Here is a 23588-nt window from a genome sequence, read left to right as displayed (position 1 = left end):
AATGACATGTTGGCGATTTGTACTATGATCTGAGAGAGTGGAAGAAAATTAAAACTAATAGTTTTCTGTATAGATCTGTTGCATTATGAGCATTTACAGAGAACAGTCAAAGAATTTGATCTCAGAGACTAGCTCTTGTCCATGAGACATATAATAGAAAATTCTACCATCCCTTTGCCTTTTGAAACATTGAAAATATCCAGGAAGATTGATTATTTTATAGGAGTAGCAGGTTGCAAATGTGAATATAAATATGTAGGCCACATTTAAAATAGCATCTGGAAAGCAATTTATTATTTTTTTAGAATATGAAAGTATTTTTCATGTCACTGTTATGTGGCATTGACCTCTCACCTGACTACAAAGGTTTGTATGGAAGGAATGAGTCACTGATGAAACTTTTCATACATGAACTTTTCATACATGAACTTTTCATACATGAACATAGGGGTACATTCCTGATCCCATAGCATGGACCTAAACACCTTAAATTATGATTAGCCTGTCAAACTTCATTAACAGAAATTATTATGTGTAATGAGGAGACCTTATTACAGGGTGTAGTGACTCTTACCTCATACAATTGATTGTACACAGTTTACAGATGGTACTTTTGAAAATACTATCTAAATGACTAGCAGAAGTGAGAAATGTGCTGTATCTCCCCTATGAGAAATAAGCCCTGAGTAGAGAAATATGGAAGTTAAGTCTCTAAAGTTAGATTTGAGAACACTCCATAGAAGGTCCCCAGATCATAGAATGGCAGGAAGTTTGGATATTATTTGTTGGACTGGGGGAACCCTTAAGTATAATTAAGGACACAGTAAACACTTTATCAAAGAAGTTTAAACAAGCAGAGGTATATAAGAATCAATGATTGGGGGAATACTGGTGACAGAAAAGTTAATTAAGGGACTATTAAAATGGTCAAGCATTTACGAAAGTCTGGCCTTCAGAACCCTGTACCCAGATATAAGAAAAAGTTGAAACTGAGAGGAATAATACTAAAATAAATAAACAACCAAAAACTTAAACTCTAGAGGGAATTACAGTCTAATCAAAACTGAAAGAAGATACAATATACTGCCTTCCCAATCAGACAAGGATATCCAGAAAGAGCTAGTGAAAATAATTAACAAGTCAGTGTAGCTCCAAGTGACTTCTCCAGGAGATTGAGACATAGAAAAGGTTCTGTTCCAGGAATTAATAGCAGAAATGTTCCACCATTGACCAGAAAAATCACTTTAAACAGAATCCTGTTAGAGCCATCAAAATTGCTGGTGGTGAACTCTGTGGTCTCAGACACAGCTTCCAGCATCAGCATGAGTCCAGATCACAACGCTTGTTCACAGTACACCTTCTCACCAACTTGGACTTGATAAGGAGCCTGTGAATAAGAAACACAAAGTCAGAGAGACACAGAGGGAGGGAGACAGGGAAAGACAGTTGAATATTTGAAGATGTTACATTGCTGGCTCTGAAGATAAAGGAAGAAGACCAAGAGCTGAGGAATGTGGGCAGTCTCTAGAAGCTGGAAAAGGCAAATAGATGGATTTTCCCAAAAAGCCTCTGGAAGAAACATATTTTGATTTTAGAACTTCTGACCTCTAAAAGTGAACGATAAATGTATGTTGTTATAAGACACAAAGCTGTTCGAATTTGTTGCAGCAACAATAAGAAACTAACACCACTAGGAAGAAAAGTCTGTGAGCTATTCAGTCTCCAGTCTCTTGAACCATTTTCTTAAATCTTCATTGGCCTCTTTCTTTTATATTTAATGCAGAGCAGCAAAAGTGCAGGGGGAAATCCATGAGAATGGCTGAAATTGGGGACAGTGTAAAAGGAAAGGAAGGTTTGCATTTGAGGATTACTGGGGAGATTGAATTAACAAAATTTGGGAACAAGCATGGAGAATAAGAAAAGAATAAAAATAAGAATAAGAAAGAAGAAGAAGAAGAAGAAGAAGAAGAAGAAGAAGAAGAAGAAGAAGAAGAAGAGGAAGAAGAGGAAGAAGAAGAAAAATAAAAGGATGCATCTAGGCCAATGGTTTTAAAATCTCTTTTATGACAAAACTAGCAATCTCATACTGAGAAAATATGTAAACATACAATTTAGGTTATAATCGCTGTGTTTTCACAGATACTTTAACCAGAAGTCAAATTTATAGAGGAAATTTATGCATTCTGAAAGATGGCTTAGATTATGATACTTCTTCCAATCCCACAATTCAATTATAACTATAAAACCTAAGTTTTAAGACACTAATGGAGCCAATGATGGATCCAAAGAAGGCAGGAAAAAAAATGATATTCCTGTAGGGCGATGATGAAGGGGATGGTACATGGGAATCAACTTGTCTTTTAAACACAAGATGAGGCACTGTTAGAGCATTTATGAGGAACTACTGACAGATCATTAAAAACACAGAAGTGGCACCTGGGCAAAAGTTCCAGGCTATAGACAATATTGACCCAAAACAGCTTGTGAGCAGTTAAGATTTCTATGGGAAAAGTATAAAAGGAAGAGTGCCGACAGAGGGATCAGAGTTGTGGAGAATATGCTTTCCATATTTATCATTCTAAGGAAAGGAGGCTGAGAAGGATCTAGAGAATAAGCAAAAGTAGGTGACATCACAGGGATCAAATGTAAAGGGAAATTCATGAAAGATTTCACAAATAACTCCTGTGAAGTACTTTTGCTTTAGCCTATTAATGTTAGTGGTGGAGGTTGAACTCTGGAAAGCATAATAATCAAATCTAATTCTTAAGAAAGTATAACTTTGACGTTGTTAGAGGGTAGACTGAATTCGAAGAAAAACTGAAGTCAAGGAGGCCAGAAAATCAGGGAATAATGACAAATATTTAACATCTAAAAAGCCTAGTAGAAAGCTAACTTAAAATCAAACTTTGTATTTTATTTTCTTTCAGTGATGAAAGATGTATTTTTGAAAAATATGGCTTGATTTGGCTTTGCTTTGGTAACAGTGTATATGTATATGTATATAGAATTAAAGAAAATAGGTTGCAGTGAAAATCAATGTTATACACAGATGATGAAAGATGCTTTAGGTAGAAAGAATACAGAGACATAGAAAAATTAAGGAAACAAACTTCATAGGATTTCCAAGAAAATAGGTTGTCTTCTTGTTTAATTGTTTCTGGTTAAAAAAGAATGAGAAAGAGTATTATTCTCCAGCCTTGAAAACATGACAGTGGGAAGAATTGCTCCAAAAAGAATTTTCCTCGAAGCTCCATAACTTTGAACATTTCAGATATTTTAAAGTGTTTGCCAACTTAGCATACAACTTTGCAGTACATCCTTTGTAGCAGAAATGCTGCTACTTAAAATGATTCACTTAGAGCTCTGTTTAGAGTGAAGAACACATGCAAATTTTTGAAAATACAATATTAGGATATCCAGAAAGATGAACTGAAAGGCTTGAGAGTGTTTGGATTGCTTTTATTGATCTAAGAGTAAGGAAAAAAGAATAATAAAGAAATCACTAGATATAATCACTAGAAGTTAATACAAAAGGGAAGCCACTGATTTATCAAAATATTTGGAAAATTGACCTACCTCAGCACCAGAGGAGCCTGATATGCTGATTATGCTGATTGTCATTTTACAAATGTTAAAAAAAAAAAAAAAAAAACGCTTATGCATGTGAAGCAATTTATGTGGCAAAACCAAGGTCAATTGTTCGAACAAATTATGCCAGATGATAAATGTAGTAAGTGGCCAAATTGGGAAATTAGGATTGTATCAGCCCCCCAATAAGGCTGTGGTAGTAGTGGCAAGATCGGTGGTAGAACCAATAGCACCAGTGGAAGTGGTGTCACCTAACAGATAACATCTAGGAAGCATTCATTATGTTGCAGGGATTCTTCTGAGCACTTTACATGTTTGAACTCTTTGTTTATGACGACAACTATATGAAGTAGGTCTCGTTCTTATTCTATTTTACCGAAAAGACCTGGGATGTAAAGGAACTAGCTCAAGGACACACATTCGTGTTGCATCATACCAAAACCCCAAAGTTGACCAGTGAATGTAAAGCGAATCAGTCATCCTGGGATGTAAAGGAACTAGCTCAAGGACACACATTCGTGTTGCATCATACCAAAACCCCAAAGTTGACCAGTGAATGTAAAGCGAATCAGTCATCCTGGGATGTAAAGGAACTAGCTCAAGGACACACATTCGTGTTGCATCATACCAAAACCCCAAAGTTGACCAGTGAATGTAAAGCGAATCAGTCATCTTAACTAGGTTAGTTTTTGATACCTAACAACTCAAAAAATTTCAATGGCTTAGAAAAGCAAAAGTTTATTTTCACCTCACGCTCTTCGTGCAGAGCAGCTGTATGTGGTTTTGTGGTTCTTTGTTTTTTTTCCATCTTTTCTCAGATTGCATTTTCAGACAGCCCTTATCATTATTAGTCCTGTAGAAGAGAAAATTATATGAAGAGTAATAGGTAAACTGCATTATAGCTTCTGTAACATTTCTTCAGAGGTACCTCATGTCACTCCCTCTCATATTTCATCTGCCAAAGTAAACTGCATTTCTAAGCCTGTCAATGGATGTGAAGTATAATATTTCCATATGGAGGGGCTCTGGAGTAAAAAAAAAATGTATAGTGATGGGTAGTAAGTAGTTGAGCTATCTTCTACACTATCACTATCACATAGGCCCACCAGCGATGTGGTTTTCATTGTGTTAATTTCAGTTCCTCACAGGAGGTGATCAGTGGATGGTTTGACCTGGTTTCACACCAGAGTATTAATGTTATGATCCCTAAGGTTGATTCTTGGTTTGTCAGTCTTAAACAGGTAATGATTCAAGTTGAATAAAAACTATTAAATTGAGAGCACTCCCAATTTCTGTAAGCTATCTATAGATTTGAGAGACAGATCTCTAGAATGAGCTAAACACCATGCTATATCAGATTAACAGAGGAAAATACCTTTTTTTAAATGTACCAAATCATACAATACAAGAGTCTTAGGCTGACCTGGTACGATGTCAGGAGGTGTGCCAGTGGAGTCCTTTTTCAACAAAGAATTTGTTCTTCAGCTTCAATGAGTGCAGTTAATCTGACACTGTTGGCAGCCTAGGACCTAACTCAGTTTTCAAGGCAACCACATTTCATCTGAGCAGCCCAAATCCAGACTAGTTTGGAGATACTATGGATTCGCCATTTTTATTCAATACAGAAATTATCCAGTGGGTAATCTTTGCTCTAGACTTTCTAACTGGGTTGTCTTGTATGTTGTAAGGTCTGCATCACGGTCTGAGATGATCTTTGTGCCAACATCTTCATTCCTCTTTACTCTTACAGGTTTCTGATCTCCACTGTGGTCTGATGCTTTTCTATCATCTGTTCTGCCTCCTGCCCATTTAGCTTTCACGGGTGTTTTTTCTAACTTTTTTCCACATTGACTTCCTAGAGGACCAAAGTGACACTTCAAGAGAAAGAACTTCTAGGGAAGGATAGGTAAAGCAATAAGCTAAGAAAAAAAATAGAGGTTGGAGATACTGAAGTAAACATTGAGATTGTTTAACTTATTAATGTATAAAGATTGTGTTATGAGGTGGGCGTCAGGTCCTGATCTGACTGATCTAAAAGTGGTCCCAATATGAATTGACTGGGGAATCTTCTAAAATCAAATGGGTACATTAGATAATATTCAGAAATAGTTGTAGGTGAGGACAAGAAGGGTCTTATTATAAAGCATAAAGAGTCTGGACTATGTGCTTTAGAAGACTAGAACCTGTAAAATAACCAGAAATAAGAAATGAAGAGTAAGGGAGGTGTTTATAGGAAACCAGATAATAAAATCCGGTGGCATGATTTAGTCCAGTGGCAGGGGAAATAGAGAGAATGAGTAGACTTTATGAGATGTTTGTGGGGCAGAATTGACAAACAGAGATTTAATGGAGTGGGAGAGGCCATAGAGCAAAGAAAAGAGAACAGGAATATTTCTTGATAACATTCCTTACCTACTAAGAGAAAGTATTTTATTGAATTCTCTAAAAAGAATCAATGTAAATACCCTTATGAAAAATATAAATGTTAGTTTGACAACCATTCTGTGGCCTTGGGAAGTTAAGTCATTTTTTTCCAGGTCTGGCTGAGTGATATATATTTGTACAGCTTCTGTAATAAATGCTATTGATGTGAATAATGGAATAAAAACCAAAGATAAATCTGTATAAAGTTAATTGCTATAAAGTAAATTGTAAAGATTTCCAGCACTAACAGGAACACCGTATTTTGTTTTTTTGTTCTTTTTTGTTTTTGTTTTTGGAAGATGCCTACATTAGCTCTCAATGGAATGTAAACAGTCTCCAAAGCCTAAAGATTGAGCTGACTCCAAGTTTTCTGGCTGAGCATTGCAGCTATATAATAAAGACAAGAGGCATTTGATAGAGGTAAACATGAGAAAATTCTTGGGCAGGACTGATTGCTTTGTGGGAGGGATAAGAAAGAAATGATGATGCACCAGAAATATTTCAGTGGGGATTTTTGGTGAAGCCAGGAAGATTGACTGAGGTTTTATTAGATTGTGTAATTGGGTTATTTGCTATATAAAATACTTTCATCTCTCCTAATAATTTCCGATAACATCTGAAAGCATGTGCACACACACACGTACTCAAAAAACTTTGGATGTTAGTGGAATTATTCTCCATAACAGTAATAGGGTTGAAATCTGCTTACCTTGGGGCAGAAGGTAGAGGGAGGGAACCCTCAATACCTGAATCACCGATGAGATTATATACAGTGCTTGGCTAACATGTTTCTTAAGCCAAAGCAACTTGTCTTCACATTAGGCAATGTATTGCCTTCCTTTACTGCTTTTTAAAGAATCAGTTTAAAAGGGCGTAGTTGTGAATCTCATACACATATGAAATGAGCATGTCAATGATTTAATTTAATCCACTTATTAATAAGGAAAACAGTAAGATGTTACAATGAGTTCAAAAAACTCACACCTTTGTATGAGGTGAGGGAATACTGCAATGAATTTGCAAATATATGCAAAAATTGGTTTATTCACAAAGCAATAATCAATTGCATTCTGCAGGACACAGCTGCTTAGCATTTCTCTGGACAAAATTCATTTGTAATACTATCAGTTTTCTACAATTTACAGAGTTGTAGAATTTCTTGAAAACACAGCACAGGGACACCTGGGTGGCTTAGTGGTTAAGCGTCTGCCTTTGACTCAGGGCATGATCCCGAAGTCCTGGGTTCGAGTCCCACATCAGGCTTCCTGCGTAGAGTCTGCTTCTCCCTCTGCCTATGTCTCTCTTCTCTCTCTCTCTCTCTCTCTCTCTCTCTCTATGTCTCAAGAATAAATAAATAAAATCTTTAAAAAAAATTTAAAAAACACAGCACAAATAACTTGAATGTGTGGCATAGAACCTTGATTAATTCTTTTAAAATCTTTTTGTCTATTTCAAAGACCTCCTTACACTTCAAATCTGCAAGTGGCAGAAATAAAGAAAAACAAGTAGAGTCAGACCTCCAAGATGATAAGCAATAAGTTATATGAATGAAAGGTCTCACCTTCAGGTTTAAACATAACAGCATAAAATAAGTAGAAAACATTCTTTACTTGTGTATTCCTTCTGTATCTACATCAGTAATAAAGTCTACTGATTTTAAAAGCTACATCTTTGTCCCTCCTTGCCCCTTGTGTGAAAGCAATATAAAATTAATTTATGGCCAATAGCAAGTTAATAAATAAGTCACAATAAAAATCTAATAGAAAAAGCTGGAAAGAGTGGACATTTGAAAATGATTAATACCTTAAGGGAATAAGAAAGAATAATAGATGGAAGATTATCTGGGCACTTACACTGTTAGAGAGTTAAAATGGAAAATTCAATTTTAGGTTCTGAATGCACTGGTATAATATCACATCATGAAATATGAAGAAACCATTCACTTTGGAGAATTTGAGCATGAAAATCAAATAGTTGAATGCAAGTCAATGTGATATAAACGGAAGTGGAGATTACAGGACTAGAGGGATAGTCTCAGAGATAAATACATAATTGAAATTTTTTTTAAAAGAACCCCAGTGGAGTTTATATTGAAGATGGATGAAAAAGTAGGAGAGAGAGAAAAATTCGTATAACAGTGCCTGGACTACTCAATTTTCCACTGTCAATGGGGTTTCATACAAAATCCATGTACTTTATGCTTTCACAAAATACTTGACAATAATTTGATGAGAATGGATTAGAAACTTCATTTCTATATGACCAAATTCATTAAGTGCCAGATTTAAAAATGAAGGAACTTGGAAAAAGACGTATTTTCTTCAACATAGCTACATATAATTTAGCACTTTCCAGATTTCATTTATAAGTTATGGAACATGGGGCTAAGTGATTTTCATTTCTACGAAAAAAATGAGCATTTATGTCAACTTCAGAAATTAAAAAATATTTTAAGGAAGTTCAAACTTCAATGAATCAGTGATATAACTTTATTAAGTTAGCATTTGTTAAGTAGATCTCAGGAGTGTCATATGGTGAGCCACCCTTCCCTCATCAATAAGATGAGCAAAGAAACTGACTTCATTCTAACACTACTGCCAGCAACCTGGGAGAGAGGGAAGACCCAGTTTTTATATTCAGCTCTTCTGACAAAGACTGGGGTGGGAGTTGGGATATTAGGCCACCTTAGTTTACTAGTTGGCTTTACTCAAAATAAAAGTAAACCTTTATTTTTTTATCTTCAGGATGTAGTTTTTATAAATTGGAGTAGGCTGCTCTTTGAAGTTAAGTTTTACTCTCCTACAGACTGGCAAATGGAGGCCCTGTCTTCCTTGATGATTACATTTCAAAGGGATGACTCCCACATGCTTGAGGAGGAAAGTCATGGATTATAAAACTAGCCAAGAGATCTTTAAAAAGATTCATACCTCAAAGGGGCAGAAGAAGAATTGATAAGTTTAAGTTTTGTGAGAAAAATACAATTTTACTATAATATACCCATATTTTGCAGCAGACAGATCTCATTTTAATTGATACAATAAACATACAGCCACTTATTTTGATTTCAATCACCAGAAAAAGCAACTCAGACAATATTTTTTGAAAAGGATTCACTTACCCATTGTAGACATATTTGATCACTTTCAGTGAGCCAGCCACTGTTCTAGACTCATCAGAAGGACAAAGTCCTTGCCCATAGAAAGCAATATCCTAAATGGGCAAATAGATATAAACAAATATGTTGCCCAAATTTGAATATTATGAAAAAAAAGAAGGTGATTATGATGAAAAAAAGAAGGTAGGGAAAGCAGGATAAGGAGTGGCTGGCATGTATGATGCATTGTCATCAGTTTAAACTTGACCACCACAAAGGTGATATTTGAGTAAAGCTCTAAAAAGTGCAAATCTTTAGGAAAGAAAATTTCTAGGTTGGTAAATCCAAGGCAGGAGTGTTCTGATATGTTTGAAGGACAGTGAGGAAGCTAGTAAGCCTGGGAGAGGAATCTCTGTGTCAGAGTTTATGTCATGAGGTAAGTGATGGGGGTGCTGGTGTTGTGCTAGGGAAAAATGGTAAGGGGATGGTCAGATCCTAAAGGACCCGGTAGGCTTTTGTAAGGACTTTTGGGTCCTCAAAAGTGAAACCATTAAAGGTATTGAATAGAGTAATGACTCAACCTCACTTATTGAAAATAATTGTTCTGGATATTGTGCAGAAGATAAACTCCAGAGAAGCAAGAACTGAGATTAGCAGACCAGATAGAAGGCTTTTGGAAGTAACCAAACTGATAGGTGGTTGAGTCAGAAAGATCATAGTGGTGGGAGGTGATAAATCAAGATTCTGATTATATTTTGAATTTAGAATTAATAGTCTATAATAGATCATGTGAATGGTGAGAAAAATAGAAAAACAATGCATGTGCAGAGAGTTTTGAACAATTAAGATAATGTAATTCCTATTAATTAGATGGGAAAATGGTTGGAGAGGTAGGTTAGAAAAGAAGATCAGGAGTCTATTTTAATTATTAATTATGTTATATTTGAGCTAATATTTTAAGATGGAATAATAGAAAACAAATGGGAACAAATATAGACTCTCATCTACAGGGATTTTTTTTTTTTATTCTGACAAGATCAAGAAGAAAGTGTTCAAGAGCTGGGGGAAGAGATGAGGCATTGAAAGGTTTTCCAAACTAATTCAGTAGAGAAAGAAAGACAGATGATAGTGCACTGGGGAGAGGGGGTAACTGCTGGAGTAATATCTATGAACCTAAAAGATCGAAAATGATAGAGAGTAGAGAGATAATTGTTTATTGGCAATTGCAGAAATAGGAATAGAATATCACCCAAATTGATCTATTGTTATCATTTGGCTCCATTTGTTTATCATTAACTATTCCTCTTTTTCTTGAAAAGTATAAATATTTCCATAAAAGTAGATACAGGTGTAAGTATAGCTGTAGATTATAGGTATAGGTATAGATATAATTTTTCTGAACTATTTGAGAACAAATACCACTTTTGTTATCTGTTTATTATTGAGTATGTTAGGTTTAAGTAATTGACATTATAGCAGCCAAAGGTTCAAAATACTCCTTCAAAAATCCCCCCAACTTCCCCCCAGAAAAGAAAAGACAAATTAAATTAGGTCTATAGATAACACAGAAAACCCACAAGATGGCAGGAGTGCCACATATATATGTAAGTTCCCTGATTACTTTCCTTATTTTTATCCTCCCATTTCCTCATGTAATGTAACTTGATATTTAATGTTTTGTTAGTTTTGAAATATATATGCCTCAAGACGCTTAAAGGAAGATGAGAATATATAAATAGCCAAAAAACAAGAAAAAAAAAAACAACAGAGAGCAAAGTAACATATCCAGAGCATCATAATAGTAAATGATTCAAAATTAATCCTATAAAACGTATCTTGTGTTTAGATTGAGGGAAAATGAGGTCAGGAAACTATAAGAACAATATATTTTAGTGTATAATAAACAAAGTTCCTAAAGTTCTAATTATAAGGCATAGGTCTCAAAGACATCATGTCATATATTGTATAGATATATCATATCATATAAATATATTACAGCATATAATATATAATAAATATATGTACACAGATGTACACTTATACTAATATTACATCTATGAAACTCATGTCTTATAATTTTAACTTTAAGAGATCCTGTTTATGTATATAAAATCCCTAAGGGACATTTGCATCTTTGCTTTAAAAAAGATGAAAACTGTAATAGTCATTTTACTTGCAGAAATTCTAGAGTGGGCTGCAGTTTAACCACACAAGAGCTATCCAATTTACCAGACTGACTTCAGATTCCACTTCTTGCTCAGTGAATCACTTTCTAGTTCTGGGTTTCAACTGTGAAATGGGAATAATTATACCATTTCCATAGGGTTTGTTATAAATGACATCACAAGTAAAACACCTCATGTATAATAATGGAAACAGATGCTTCCTGACATCCACAGTTTTTTAACGCTATTGCTGTTTGTCTTTCCCTGCAGGACAGAAAGCTTCGTATACTGTTCTGAAATCTCTCTTCCCTATCTGTATAAAACATGATGTTCTTTGTAAAGACTCGTTTTTTTTTCTTTATGTGTTTAATTATGCATTTGTTATATCAGGCATCTGATGATTTATTCCCTGTGGTATTATTCAATATATTGTAAGAAAAAAAGAGAATAGAAAAATGTGTTTTATCAGCAAGCAAGATGTCCTCTTTATCCTTGCATGTAATTTGCTAAAGAGCTGACAAAGTCAAAGCACAGTCTGTCTCTCACCATATTCTGCAGACAGCGTTAAGACTGACACTGAATCTGTGCTTTCCAACTTGGATCCAAGTGTGAAATTTGATGAGGTTATGTACAAATTACTATTAGTGCACCGGGAAGAAATAGGGTACCTACATGAAAAGAGGCTCAGTGGATGTGTGCTTTCGACAAAGGATGGGAGCAAAGATGTTGCCAAGGATGCTTGATAACCAAATACATGCACACTTTAACAGCTTCAGATAAATCTTACACTTGATATCAGGAAAGAAATCCATTGAAACACATCAAAGAAATGTAAAAAAAAAAAAAATCATGGGCCAGAGATGGGAATAGAAAATAATAAAGATAAGTGAATATTATAATAAAGACATGAATATCATTCATATGTAAGATTTGTGAAGAAAAAATGTTAAGTGACAAGGTACAATCATGCTCAGAAGAGGAATATATTTTACAAACATGAAAGGGAATACAGTGGAAAAAGGAAATGAATAGGAGAATATGCTGAACAGCTGTATGAGTTAAATGCTGGTGATGCTGATATATATGATTTAATTATAAGTACATTTTATAATGAACGTCTTTGATCTTATGAGTAAAAAACCATAAGAGAATGTTGAGCATTATTTAATTGTTTAACTGTTCAATTGGTTTCAGTAAGTCAATAGGCTTGAGAATTGTAGGGTTTTTAATCCCAATTGATGAATTCCATTCCTCTCTACTCAATCACTTTTTAAGTATAGAAATTTGTGTAGGATGATAAAGGTATAGACATGCTTAAGAAATTGCAGCTTGCTATTAAAATTTGATTTAGTACTTACAGAGAACAGTGTTTATTTTTCATTTTCAAAGTTCTTTGGATATCAATAATAGTTTGAAAAAAATCACTTGTGATTTATCCAGTCCATATTTCCAACTGCATACAGTTGAGTTTGAATAGACAGTCTGGATTTTTCAAGCCCTGTGAATTAGGGCAAACCACTTGATAGAGCCTTCAGCATAGAATATATATATATATATAAAAGGGGACTATGGGGGCAGCCTGGGTGACTCAGCCTGGGATTGAATTGCACTTCAGGTTCCCTGCATGGAGCCCGCTTCTCCCTCTGTGTCTCTGCTTCTCTCTCTCTCTCTCTCTCTCTCTCTCTCTCTCTCTCTCTGTGTCTCATGAAAATATAAATAAAATCTTAAAAAAAAAAAGAGGGACTATGGCTTTAACTTTAAAGCTAAGAGAAACAGTTTTGAAGAGGTAGAAAAGAGCATGCAAGGCTGGAGACCCTTTGAGAGAGCCAGTAGTTAGAGATCAAGTTCCGAAAGGACTCAGCATATTTGGTCAAGGTGTCAAGAATCAATAGCAAATCTGAAAAAATGGTGGCACATCGGCCACAGGGCTTCAAATATGTAACTCCGGGAAGGTGTAAGGTATAAGTTTTGAGTAGTCTTAGATGATTTTAGGTTATTCTAGGAATTTCATACAAGCAAGGGCAAGCAAAAGTGAAAATTCATTAAAAGAAAGAAGGTGAGCCAAAGGGTTGAAATGAAAAACCAAGTGCAAGCCATCCCCAGACTTAGAGTACAGGATAGTCTGGAGAATAGAATAAAACTTATCCCCTGCAAAAATAGGAGCCATGGTTATGAAACAGATTATTTGGATGCCAGACATCAAGAGACTCAGACAGGGGTTTAATTAGACACAGTGGAAACTCCTAAAGTGGGATGGATTCCCAGAAGCAGCTCACAGATAACTGGTTCATCTAGGCTTCAGGACAAAGAACTGGATTTTTCACCCATACTTACTTGATTAACTATACAATTCTTAAATTCTAAGGGATTGTCTTCATTTTTTCCCCCAAGTCAGTAGAGGTGATGGACAGGCCAGCCGACTCAGACCATCGTCTGAACAGATGGTTGGGGATGAGTCAGGTAGAGGAAGCACAGGTTTTGTAACCCTGAGATGCTATGGTCTCTGCGGTTCTTGCCCATAGTTTGCAATGCCTTTATGGAATCACACCCTAAACAATAAATCACATTTTTACTTCCTTTTCTTAAAAGTCCAAAACATGTTAAAGAACTTAGTTCATGGCAAATCTTATTAGAATCATTTTCCTTTCCCATTATCTAAATGCTCATAACTCCTGGGAAGAAATTTCTAGCTGCCTTACCCATTCACTTCTGTCTCTGCCTTTATCTCACATCATCAGCATACTACTCTCTCGTCTACATCCCTTGACATCTCTGCTCATGTGGTTCCCACCACTGCAAATAATCTCAGGAGTATGATTGACCATCTCTGTTTTTCTCATAGACAAGACCTGTATAGTTTTCTGTTTTGACTGCATCCTCAATATCTTAATTTGATTGTACCAAATCCTACTATTCTAAAAATAGTAGCACTCTCCTCAGTGGGAAAGAAGAGGCACAGCTAGCAAAATCAAAGCAAATTTCCCTAAGGAGAGAAAGAGAAAGGACTAGAAGTCCCATCGATTTACCTATTTTTTTCTTATATTACCTATTTTCTCATTCCTAACACATTCATTCTCCACCTCAGAGTCACTTCTTCAAATTACATCCCTTTGTTTCAAATAGCACATATTTCTATTTGGGGCATATGACTATACAAATCATGTTTTTCCAAAACATACAAATTCATTTTTAAAATGATTTAGTAAGTTTAAAAAAGTTTTCTCAGGATAGGCAAGCCTTCAAAATCCACTTTCTCTAAAGTAGTTGGCTTCTCTATATTCCCAAGTGTGTTCCCTTCACCCCACAGAGGTTTTTTTTTCACATACTTTATTATCTGAAATTCTTCCTTTGACTTATTTGCTTAAAATGTAATGTTTATTTCAATAGAATACAATCTCTATTAATGGCGTTTATATTATGTCATTCCAACTTGTGCTCCAAACTCCAAAAGTAGTTCCTGAATAACATAAAAAGCTGCTAAATAAATATTTATGGAGCAAATGAGTCAATGTCAGATTAGATGCCTGTACTCTTTCTCTGGAATACAAAGTTTTATAATAATAATAATAATAATACTTAATATATATTGAGTGCTTACTATATGTTAGCCATATTACATGCATTGACTTATTTAATCTCACAAAGTTCTAAAAAAATGGGCATTATTATTATAATTTCAACTTAATATATGCATGTTTTGAAATTTTTAGAATTAAGATGCTTGTCAAAAGTCATGCGTCTAATATGTAATGAAAGTAGTATTGAAGTCCAAATCCTTTTTTTTAAGTCCAAATCTTTTAAACTTCAAGTGTATCTTAATCACTTTAATGTAACTCTTCAATTCATTCTTTTAAGTAGCAATGTAGAAAGTCTAACTTTCTGTATTAGTTTCCTTGGGCTGCCATAACAAAGTACCACAAACTGAGTAACCTAAAACAACAGATATTAGTTCTGTCACAGTTCTAGAAGCTGACAGTTCAAAATCAAGATGTCAGTAATGTGTATTCCTTCTGGGGACTCTGAGGGAGAATCCCTCCCATGCCTGTTTCCTAACTTCTGGTAATGGTCAGAGAGTCTTGGTGTCCCTTTGCTTTTAAATGCCTTACTATTTGTAATTCTGCTCCATCTCCACACAGTATTCTCCCTTTAGCCCTATGCCCTTACCTAGCTGTCTCCTTATAAAGATATAGGTATATTGGATTATACTGACTTCATCTTTTTTTTTTTTTTTTTTTTTTTACTGACTTCATCTTGATTAAATCTTCACTTGATTAAATCTGCAAAGACCCTATGTTCAAATAAGGTCAACATTCACAGGTATGGTGGTTGGGACTTCAATTTATTATTTTTTTTGAGGGGGGCAATTAAACACATGGCACTTTCCAAAACTAAAAACTGAATCCATAATACTTGTATCCCTATTACTTCAAAAGACAGCAAAGGCCAACTCTATGTATCATACCATAGTAACATCCCTAGAACATCAGTTAAGGTTGAAAATTGTGTCGATATAAATATTGCTTATTAGAATGAAGGAACATTAAGAAATTCAACCCTGTAGGAACATTAGCTTTCTAGAATTGTTTATACAGAGTCTAGATGAATACCCAGAGGATATGTTGTAGAAGAAATTCATTAGATTCATATATTAGATAGTTGGCTATCCAGGATGATTCTGACTTTATATTAAGGATGTTTGATTCTTTGTTCCTCCAAGGCCATGGTTTTTAACTGCATTTCTCGGAGCCTGAGGTTTTCACCAAGGAAATGCCAGGGTGAAAGTAGCCCACTTTGCCTGTTTTGTACATTAAACTTAGTTTATGGAAATGTTCCAATGGCAAAATACTTTACAAAAGCATTTGCTCTTATGAGAATGCCCTGATAAACAATAGGTGACAGAGGCTTTTCTGTCTATATTATAAACAGGATTGGATATATGGCATCAAAGGTGCCTGTGTGTGTGTTAAATTTTACCTTTTACTCAAACATGTAGTAGCTCAAAGTATAGCTATTGTGCTGAATGTGGAATTTTTATTGGAGAAGATCAATACAACCTCTAGCACTGGGTAACCTCTAGTCTAGTGAAAACGTTCTTATATGTCCCTATTAACCAGCAAAATCCAAACTGTTTGAATTTACATAGGAATACAGTAGTCTGTTTTTCTGTCTTGCTCTATGGCTACATTAACTCTCCAGCTCTTTGCCAAACTAAATTTTAACATCTTGAAATTCTGTAGAACATCAAAGTGATCAACTTTATTGATGACATGTTACTAACTAGACATGGTGAGCAATACTGATATGCGTCTAGCTACCTAATAAGACATTGACATACCAGGGCATAGGAGATAAATTCTATGAAGTTTCACGGGTAAGTCTAGAGGATTACAGTATTTCAGGACAGGTGAAGGCATTCTTTCTAAGCGAAAGACTATGTTGTTCCTCTTTTACCGTCTATTGTTAAAGAGGTATGATATTTAGATTTTGAGACACTACATGTCATGCTGCATTTGGTAAGTCTGTTCCTATCTCTTTATCATGATTTAGATGCCTACTAGCTTTGAGTCTAGACTGTGATGCAAGTTGCTCTGCTGATTAAGCCACATAACGCATAAGATCCACTGGATAAGGATGCTGGATGGGGTGTCTGACAAGTTTTAATAGAATAACTGAAGCAGAGATCCTCAGGGTTCTGGAACAAAGTTATGTCTTTTACAGTGTAAACTATTCGCCATTTCAAAAGTGACTTCTGGTGTGCAACTGGGACTTAGTGGAGGCTGAATGCCTGGACATAAGACACCAAGCGAGGAAGTGTGGGACTTGACATTTGCACTAAGTTATACTTTTGTGAGAGGTAGGCGACAACAGAAATCCATTGTACTATAGATTCATAATCTGGCTTAAGAATATATATATATATATATATATATATATATATATGTATGTAAATTACAGCTACAGGAGCCAATACTACAACAGTATCTCCCTTTTCCTACTGACGCTATTCTATCAGTTCACATCTATGGTTTTCTGGAAGGTTATGATTAAATGGTGAACAGCAACAACATCAACAAAAACCTGAGGTCTGGTCATTTTTTTTTTAAGATTTTATTTATTTATTCATGATAGTCACACAGAGAGAGACAGAGAGGCAGAGACACAGGCAGAGGGAGAAGCAGGCTCCATGCAGGGAGCCCAACGTGGGATTCAATCCCGGGTCTCCAGGATCGCGCCCCGGCCAAAGGCAGGCGCCAAACCACTGCGCCACCCAGGGATCCCTGGTCTGGTCATTGATCTTAGTGCTGCCACACCACAGCCCCACTCAGGGGCAGCTCTAAAAGACATGGTGAAGAAAAATCCTCTCAGAGGGCAGAGTAGAACACTAGAAAGTAAGACACCTACCAAATCCAAATACATAGTTAGTTCCAACTTTTTGGAATATCAACATTAAACATTAGTTCAGCAACATGACCGAGGGCTAAGTATGCAAAATTCATTCAAGATTAGATATTTGGCATCATGGTACATCAATGGTAGTGATTTCAAGGCCAGAGATTGCCCACAGCCGTTATCTGAGGTAACTGTGAAGTCAAGAATTGATAGCCCAAAGGGAAGCAAGGTGCCATTTCATTAATATTGAATTTTCAATGTGTTACTTTCCTTCAACCAATCTTTAATGAGGTAATTTGTGACTGAAGATCCAAGCAATGTTTCCTTCTCTTTACATATTTGTTTATTTTAGGGCCCTGCCATTAGAAGACATGTAATAATCTTGAGATTTCACATTAGGCGCTGCATGCAATTTACTAGCTGTGTTGACTTTGTGCAATTCATATAACCTTTCTGAGCCCCAGCTTTCCGTCCCTCTAAAGTGAGCATTAAATTGCTACCTATGTCAGATTGTTGTTATGAATATTAAATCATATATGTGAAATCGCTTATAAATAAGAAAGTGCCCTCCACCTCTATGTCACAGTGTTTCTTCTACTTCTGGGGCAAACTTGAGAGTCTCCACAGCATGAAGATGTACATTGTGTACAGCATGTACATTACAGATTGGAAAAGTCACCTTCGCTCTGCCTGTCCTTTTGTCTGCCTTATTCATCTTTGTCCCATTTGCAGAGCATGATGCCATCCAACTGTGCGTGGTTCTACACCTCGATAACAACTCCGCAGAAAATGAACTTAATGTATGCCGCAACATGTACTGGGAAATAAATGGAATGTGACAAGGGAAATGCCAGTTCTGCCTCACTCCCGGTAAAATCAAGATGAGTCAGCGATGCCTGTAAATGAGGCCAAATGAAGGGTTAACATGGAAGACAGCCCCAGTAATTGGGGACTTCAGTAGGGCTACTTGCAGTCCCTACTCTGGAGATTCATAAAAGGAGTGAAAAAGATGGGAAAGATATTCAAAATTCAAGGCACATGAAAGAATTAATCTTTCTCTCTAGTTAAACAGCATTGGATCCAAAGGCTGTTTGACTCCGCTGATGTTTGAATTGCATATTTAAGGATTTACACCAAGGCTACACAGGCTATGAAAGCAAAAGTAGGATAAAATAGAGAATAACTACGCTAGTGATTCTACTGGTTAAAAATAAAAGTGGAAAAAGGGAAAAAAATGGAAATAAAAAATAATAATTGTCTGTCATGTATGCTATTACATTGGAAGCTAACACATGGAATTAGTCAACATTTTATTTATTTCCATAAAAGATATTTCTTCCACCCAAATATTTTTTTTCGTTCTTTCATGAAGCCATTAAAAGATTTTGTAAGGCTTCTATGTGCCACATATAGCAATAGAAGCTTGTGTATATGCTACCAGTTTTTCACATCAATTATTTTCAACAGGTACAATATTTCCATTTTATCTCTAAGGAGTCTGACATGTAGAGCAGTAAAATAGCATGTAAATCATGATACACTCACTAAAGAAATAAACTAGGATTTGAGCATGCCCCCCCTTTTTTCTACTTTAAAATCAACTTCCCTTTATCTGTCATGCACCTAATTTCTTGGTTACAATGAATTGAATTGAAAAACTTCAAAGAAGTTTCATCAATTTCTTTTCTTTAAAGATTTTATTTATTTATTTGAGAGAGAGAGAGAGAAAGACAGAGAGAGCACAAGTTGGAAGAGGAATGAACAGACTCCCCGCTGAGCTGAGGGAGGTTGAGGCAGGGCTCCATCCCAGAATCCTGAGATCTTGACCTGAGCCAAGGTCACATGCTTAACCCACTGAGCCACCCAGGCAACCCAGCAATTTCTTAATAACTTTTAAATATGAGAGACATCAAAATGTGGTATCTGTTTTATAACCTAAAGAAGCGGAGGAGGTACTGAATGGTGAATTTTGTCTTCCTGTTTGTGTCTTTAAGAAATATTTTACTAGGTTATATATTGGTTACAGCTTTTGGAGCTCCTAGTTTGGAGGTAGCTTCTACAACTTCTTTTACATCGTTTTACCTCCTAAATTATGCTTTCTCATCAGAAATATACTTTAGGATTACTTCAGTCTCATTAAGTAAAGATTCCTGCACCCACTCCAGACTAAACTAGAATCTCTAGGGTGGGTCAGGGAAGCTGCATTTGCAACAAACACACCTGCTTATTCTGACACGTGTGCAAATTTGAGAATCAGTGGCCTAGACAATTCTCCATGCAAAGCTCACCCACAGTGACTGGAGGCAGCAGCGCTGGCATCTTCAAGTCTGCAGAATTCAGTTCAGAATTCTGAACTTCCATCATCAGGTCAGGACCTTCCACCAACCACATTACACAAAGTGGCACTGTACCAAAGTCCATCCATTTTGATCACTTTCATTCACTCAAGTCCCTACTCCGATCCTAAGTTTTGGCCCCTATGGACACTGGAAGCTCTGGCATACTTCTTTCTTCTCAAACCTCAAGGAAAGCTGCAATTTCTGCTTTTTTCTTTCAATACCCAGTCCTGTATATGATCCTGATTCCAAGCCTGGATTTTTTCCCTGGTTGCCCTCCCTCCACTTCTACACAAGAAATCTCTTATCCCAGAATAAATAGAATCATCTCTTTCTCTTGATTCAGGGATTCATATTACAGATGCAGGATATTTCTATACCTGGTAAATGATGACTTAATACCTTGCTGGAGTCAGGACTAATTATGCACCATTGAATGTGGTTCTGATAAGGACTGTGCTAGTGAAAATTGTGATAACGAAATCAATGATTACGTTACTTTTTTATTATAGGTTTTTGATTTTTATATTTGAATGGTATCCTGCTGCTCCATAAGGGGAAAAAAATGTTTGGGTGCCTCTCTGAAACACACAGCATCCTGTAAGTCTAAAAAACGATTTGTGCTAGCTAAACAAAAGATAACGAAACTTTCCTAGAACATCTATTATTTCATGAGGTTTAAAAGAACGTTAAAAATCAACCTTGGGGGCAGCCCCGGTGGCGCAGCAGTTTAGCTCCGCCTTCAGCCCAGGGAGTGATTCTGGGGACCCTGGATCGAATCCCACATCAGGCTCCCTGCATGGAGCCTGCTTCTCCCTCTGCCTGTGTCTCTGCCTCTCTCTCTCTTTCTCTCTTTCTCTCCCTCTCTGTCTCTCATGAATAAATAAATAAAATCTTTAAAAAAATAACCTTGGGAACCAAAGAATTAATACTATATTCACAAAATACAAATTATACAATATTAACTGGAATGTTTCTTGACATTTTGTATACTTCAAAAGGTACAAAGCACTGTTGTGAACAATGGGAAAATTTTCCTGCACATCTCTTTTTCATTCAATCTGTGTTTTGATCCCAACAGAAACAGCATGACTATTGAGATATGCTCTGGAGAAACAAAGCATTTCAGAGTGAACTCTAAATTCACTTCTACAAATAATAATAATAATAATAATAATAATAATAATAATAATAAAATAAAAAATAAAAATAAAATAAATTCACTTCTACAGGTTAGGAATGCATCAGTTATCCTTCCGTCACCAATTTCAGTATGGTACTTTGAGGAAAATGGGACAAGCACAAACTTGATCGTTAAAGTTGACTTTGAATCTTGACTCAAAGATTTATAAATTGCCAGAATTTAGAAAATAAATTAAACGTTGGGTTCCTATCTAATTTTTATATGATTTCCAATTTGAACTACTTTTGCCTTCTTTTTTAACTGACCTCATTGAAGAGGACATGGGTTCTGATGCTTCACTTACCAACTGAACTGATCTTTCCTCTTGGCTATCTTTCTTTAGAAAGTTCACAGTTGTATGGGGTTAATGCTTTTCAAGGTAGCGTGGCAAAGGACTAGTTATTTCCCTTGTTTAAACCCCAAACTATCATGGACCAAAACTTTCTCTTTTTTTCTTAAAGATTATTTATTTATTTATTTATTTATTTATTTATTTATTTATCTATTTATTCAAAAACAGATAGAGAGGCAGAGACACAGGCAGAGGGAGAAGCAGGCTCCATGCAGGGAGCCCCACGTGGGACTCAATTCCTCCAGGATCATGCCCTGGGCTGAAGGCAGCACTAAACCACTGAGCCACCCAGGCTGCTGGACCAAAACTTTCATAAAATAAAGTAAGTATGAACAATCAGAATTATCAGAATGAGCTCAAAATGATTAAGTTTTCGGTGCCATTGCAGTGTGGAATTGTTGTCAAAGTTTCTTCGTGCTTCATTCCAATATCTGTACTTAATTTATGGATAGGTTCACAGTGTATAAATGGTACTGGTCTTGGAAGACACATTGTTTGAAATACTTACTGGATAGTAGTGTCATCTATACTGAGTTTCATAGCCCTCACTGCCTCCTTAGATATCTGTTCTCCCTTTGACTATAAACTTCTTAAGGGCAAGTTACCTCTTCATCTGTCACAAGTGGCCAACTTTCAGTGAACCATATGGTAAATATTTACCAAAAATGTATGTTTTGGGATGAATGGCACTGTAAAGTATTGAAAGAAATGTCTGATCAAAATAGCTGCTTCTAAGACCTGCAGGAGATAACTGTAAAGTTTGTGGCACCATTGTAGGTGCTCGATAAATGCTTAGCTTGCTTCTCCAAAGGAGCTCTGCCTGACTTCTCAACTCTGCTCCTATCACCAGTTTTAACCAGTTTTACCTGGTGTTTCTCTGAGCTTCATACCACTTTTGGAAATGCAATCTGATGCAACAAGACCAATGGAGGACTTACACCCTGCTTATTCCCAGGGATGGTGCATGTTTAATTGAAGAAGATACCTTACAGACACGATATGGCTTTTTATCACTCTGTGATGGGTGAATATTAGAGCTGGAAACCTCTTAAGCTTATTTCAGAACAAACCTTACCAACCTGTCATTCAGGATCTAAAAATGAGCATGTGCTCCCTTTCCAGATGTCTTTCTTCCTTCATCCTGAGCCATATATTATCAGGCAATGTCTATATGGGAACTAATTGACCCATGCATTCTAAATATTTACCATAGAAGGTGAAGAGATGGATATGCCTGCTGTAACTGCAGTGGTCCTTGTCACCTAGGAGGATGAACCATCTCCATCAGTAAGAATGAAGGAGATTGGTATATTTTACTATATACAGTGCATAATATATATATATATATATGTTAAAAAGACTATATACAGAAGCGTTTATCAATATTATTTTAAAATTCATCTAGTTATGGCAAGTTAAAGTTATTTGCTTTATAAGAATTGTATAAATAATTTCTCCTTTGAAATCTACAAGATATATAATAAAAATAAATATGGTATGATTAAGCTGGAGTCCGTATTGCTATGCCTGGGGCTGGGTTCATTATTCATAAAGACTGATTAGCTAAATTTTCTGGGAGAATTTTCTGGTCAGTAGAGGTTCTCAGTTTCATGATTCCTAATCAATCACAATGTAGACATCCTAAGCACATTAGCTATTTTGGAAAATAGTCTGTGTAGCCTAGTTAAGAGATAATTCCAACATATGTTATAAAGAACAATTAATTGTCAGAGGATAAAGAATGAAGTAAAATTGAAACAGTGCATAGGTTATATATTGAGAGGTAAGTTTTCATGATTTAGGAGATTTGGAAGGGTTTTTTAGTAGCATTGCTGTCTATGCTGACAGAGCCCTATACGACAATGTCAGAGAAGAAGGAAAAAGTACATAACCCTACTTCAGGCGTGATGGGCTCAAGTTCTATGGTTAACTATGGGATGTATGATAGACTTTATGAAGAATCAGCACATGTTAATATATGTTTTGTTTTCCAATAATAAAGTAGGGGAAATGAGCTCCTTTGATAGGGACTAATATTGTTTCAACGTCTAACACC

The 23588-nt window shown here is 35.8% G+C and overlaps 1 long non-coding RNA gene across 2 annotated transcripts in view; it reads right to left on the bottom strand.

The window, feature by feature from the left end:
• Positions 1-900: 900 nt before the first annotated feature.
• LOC118353041 (uncharacterized) overlaps positions 901-23588 on the bottom strand; it is a 68816-nt gene continuing 46128 nt past the window's right edge. For both annotated transcript variants that reach the window (XR_004811177.2, XR_004811178.2), the window contains 2 exons: positions 4337-4441; positions 901-1387 (listed from right to left, as the gene is read on the bottom strand). This is a non-coding gene — a long non-coding RNA (uncharacterized LOC118353041). The remainder of the gene's footprint in view (positions 1388-4336; positions 4442-23588) is intronic.

This window comes from Canis lupus, chromosome 31 (genome assembly GCF_003254725.2).
Source record: "Canis lupus dingo isolate Sandy chromosome 31, ASM325472v2, whole genome shotgun sequence".
Classification (NCBI taxonomy): Eukaryota; Metazoa; Chordata; class Mammalia; order Carnivora; family Canidae; genus Canis; species Canis lupus.
The sequence above is the reverse complement of the archived record's forward strand: the minus strand, read 5'-3'. Positions and strand labels throughout refer to the sequence as shown.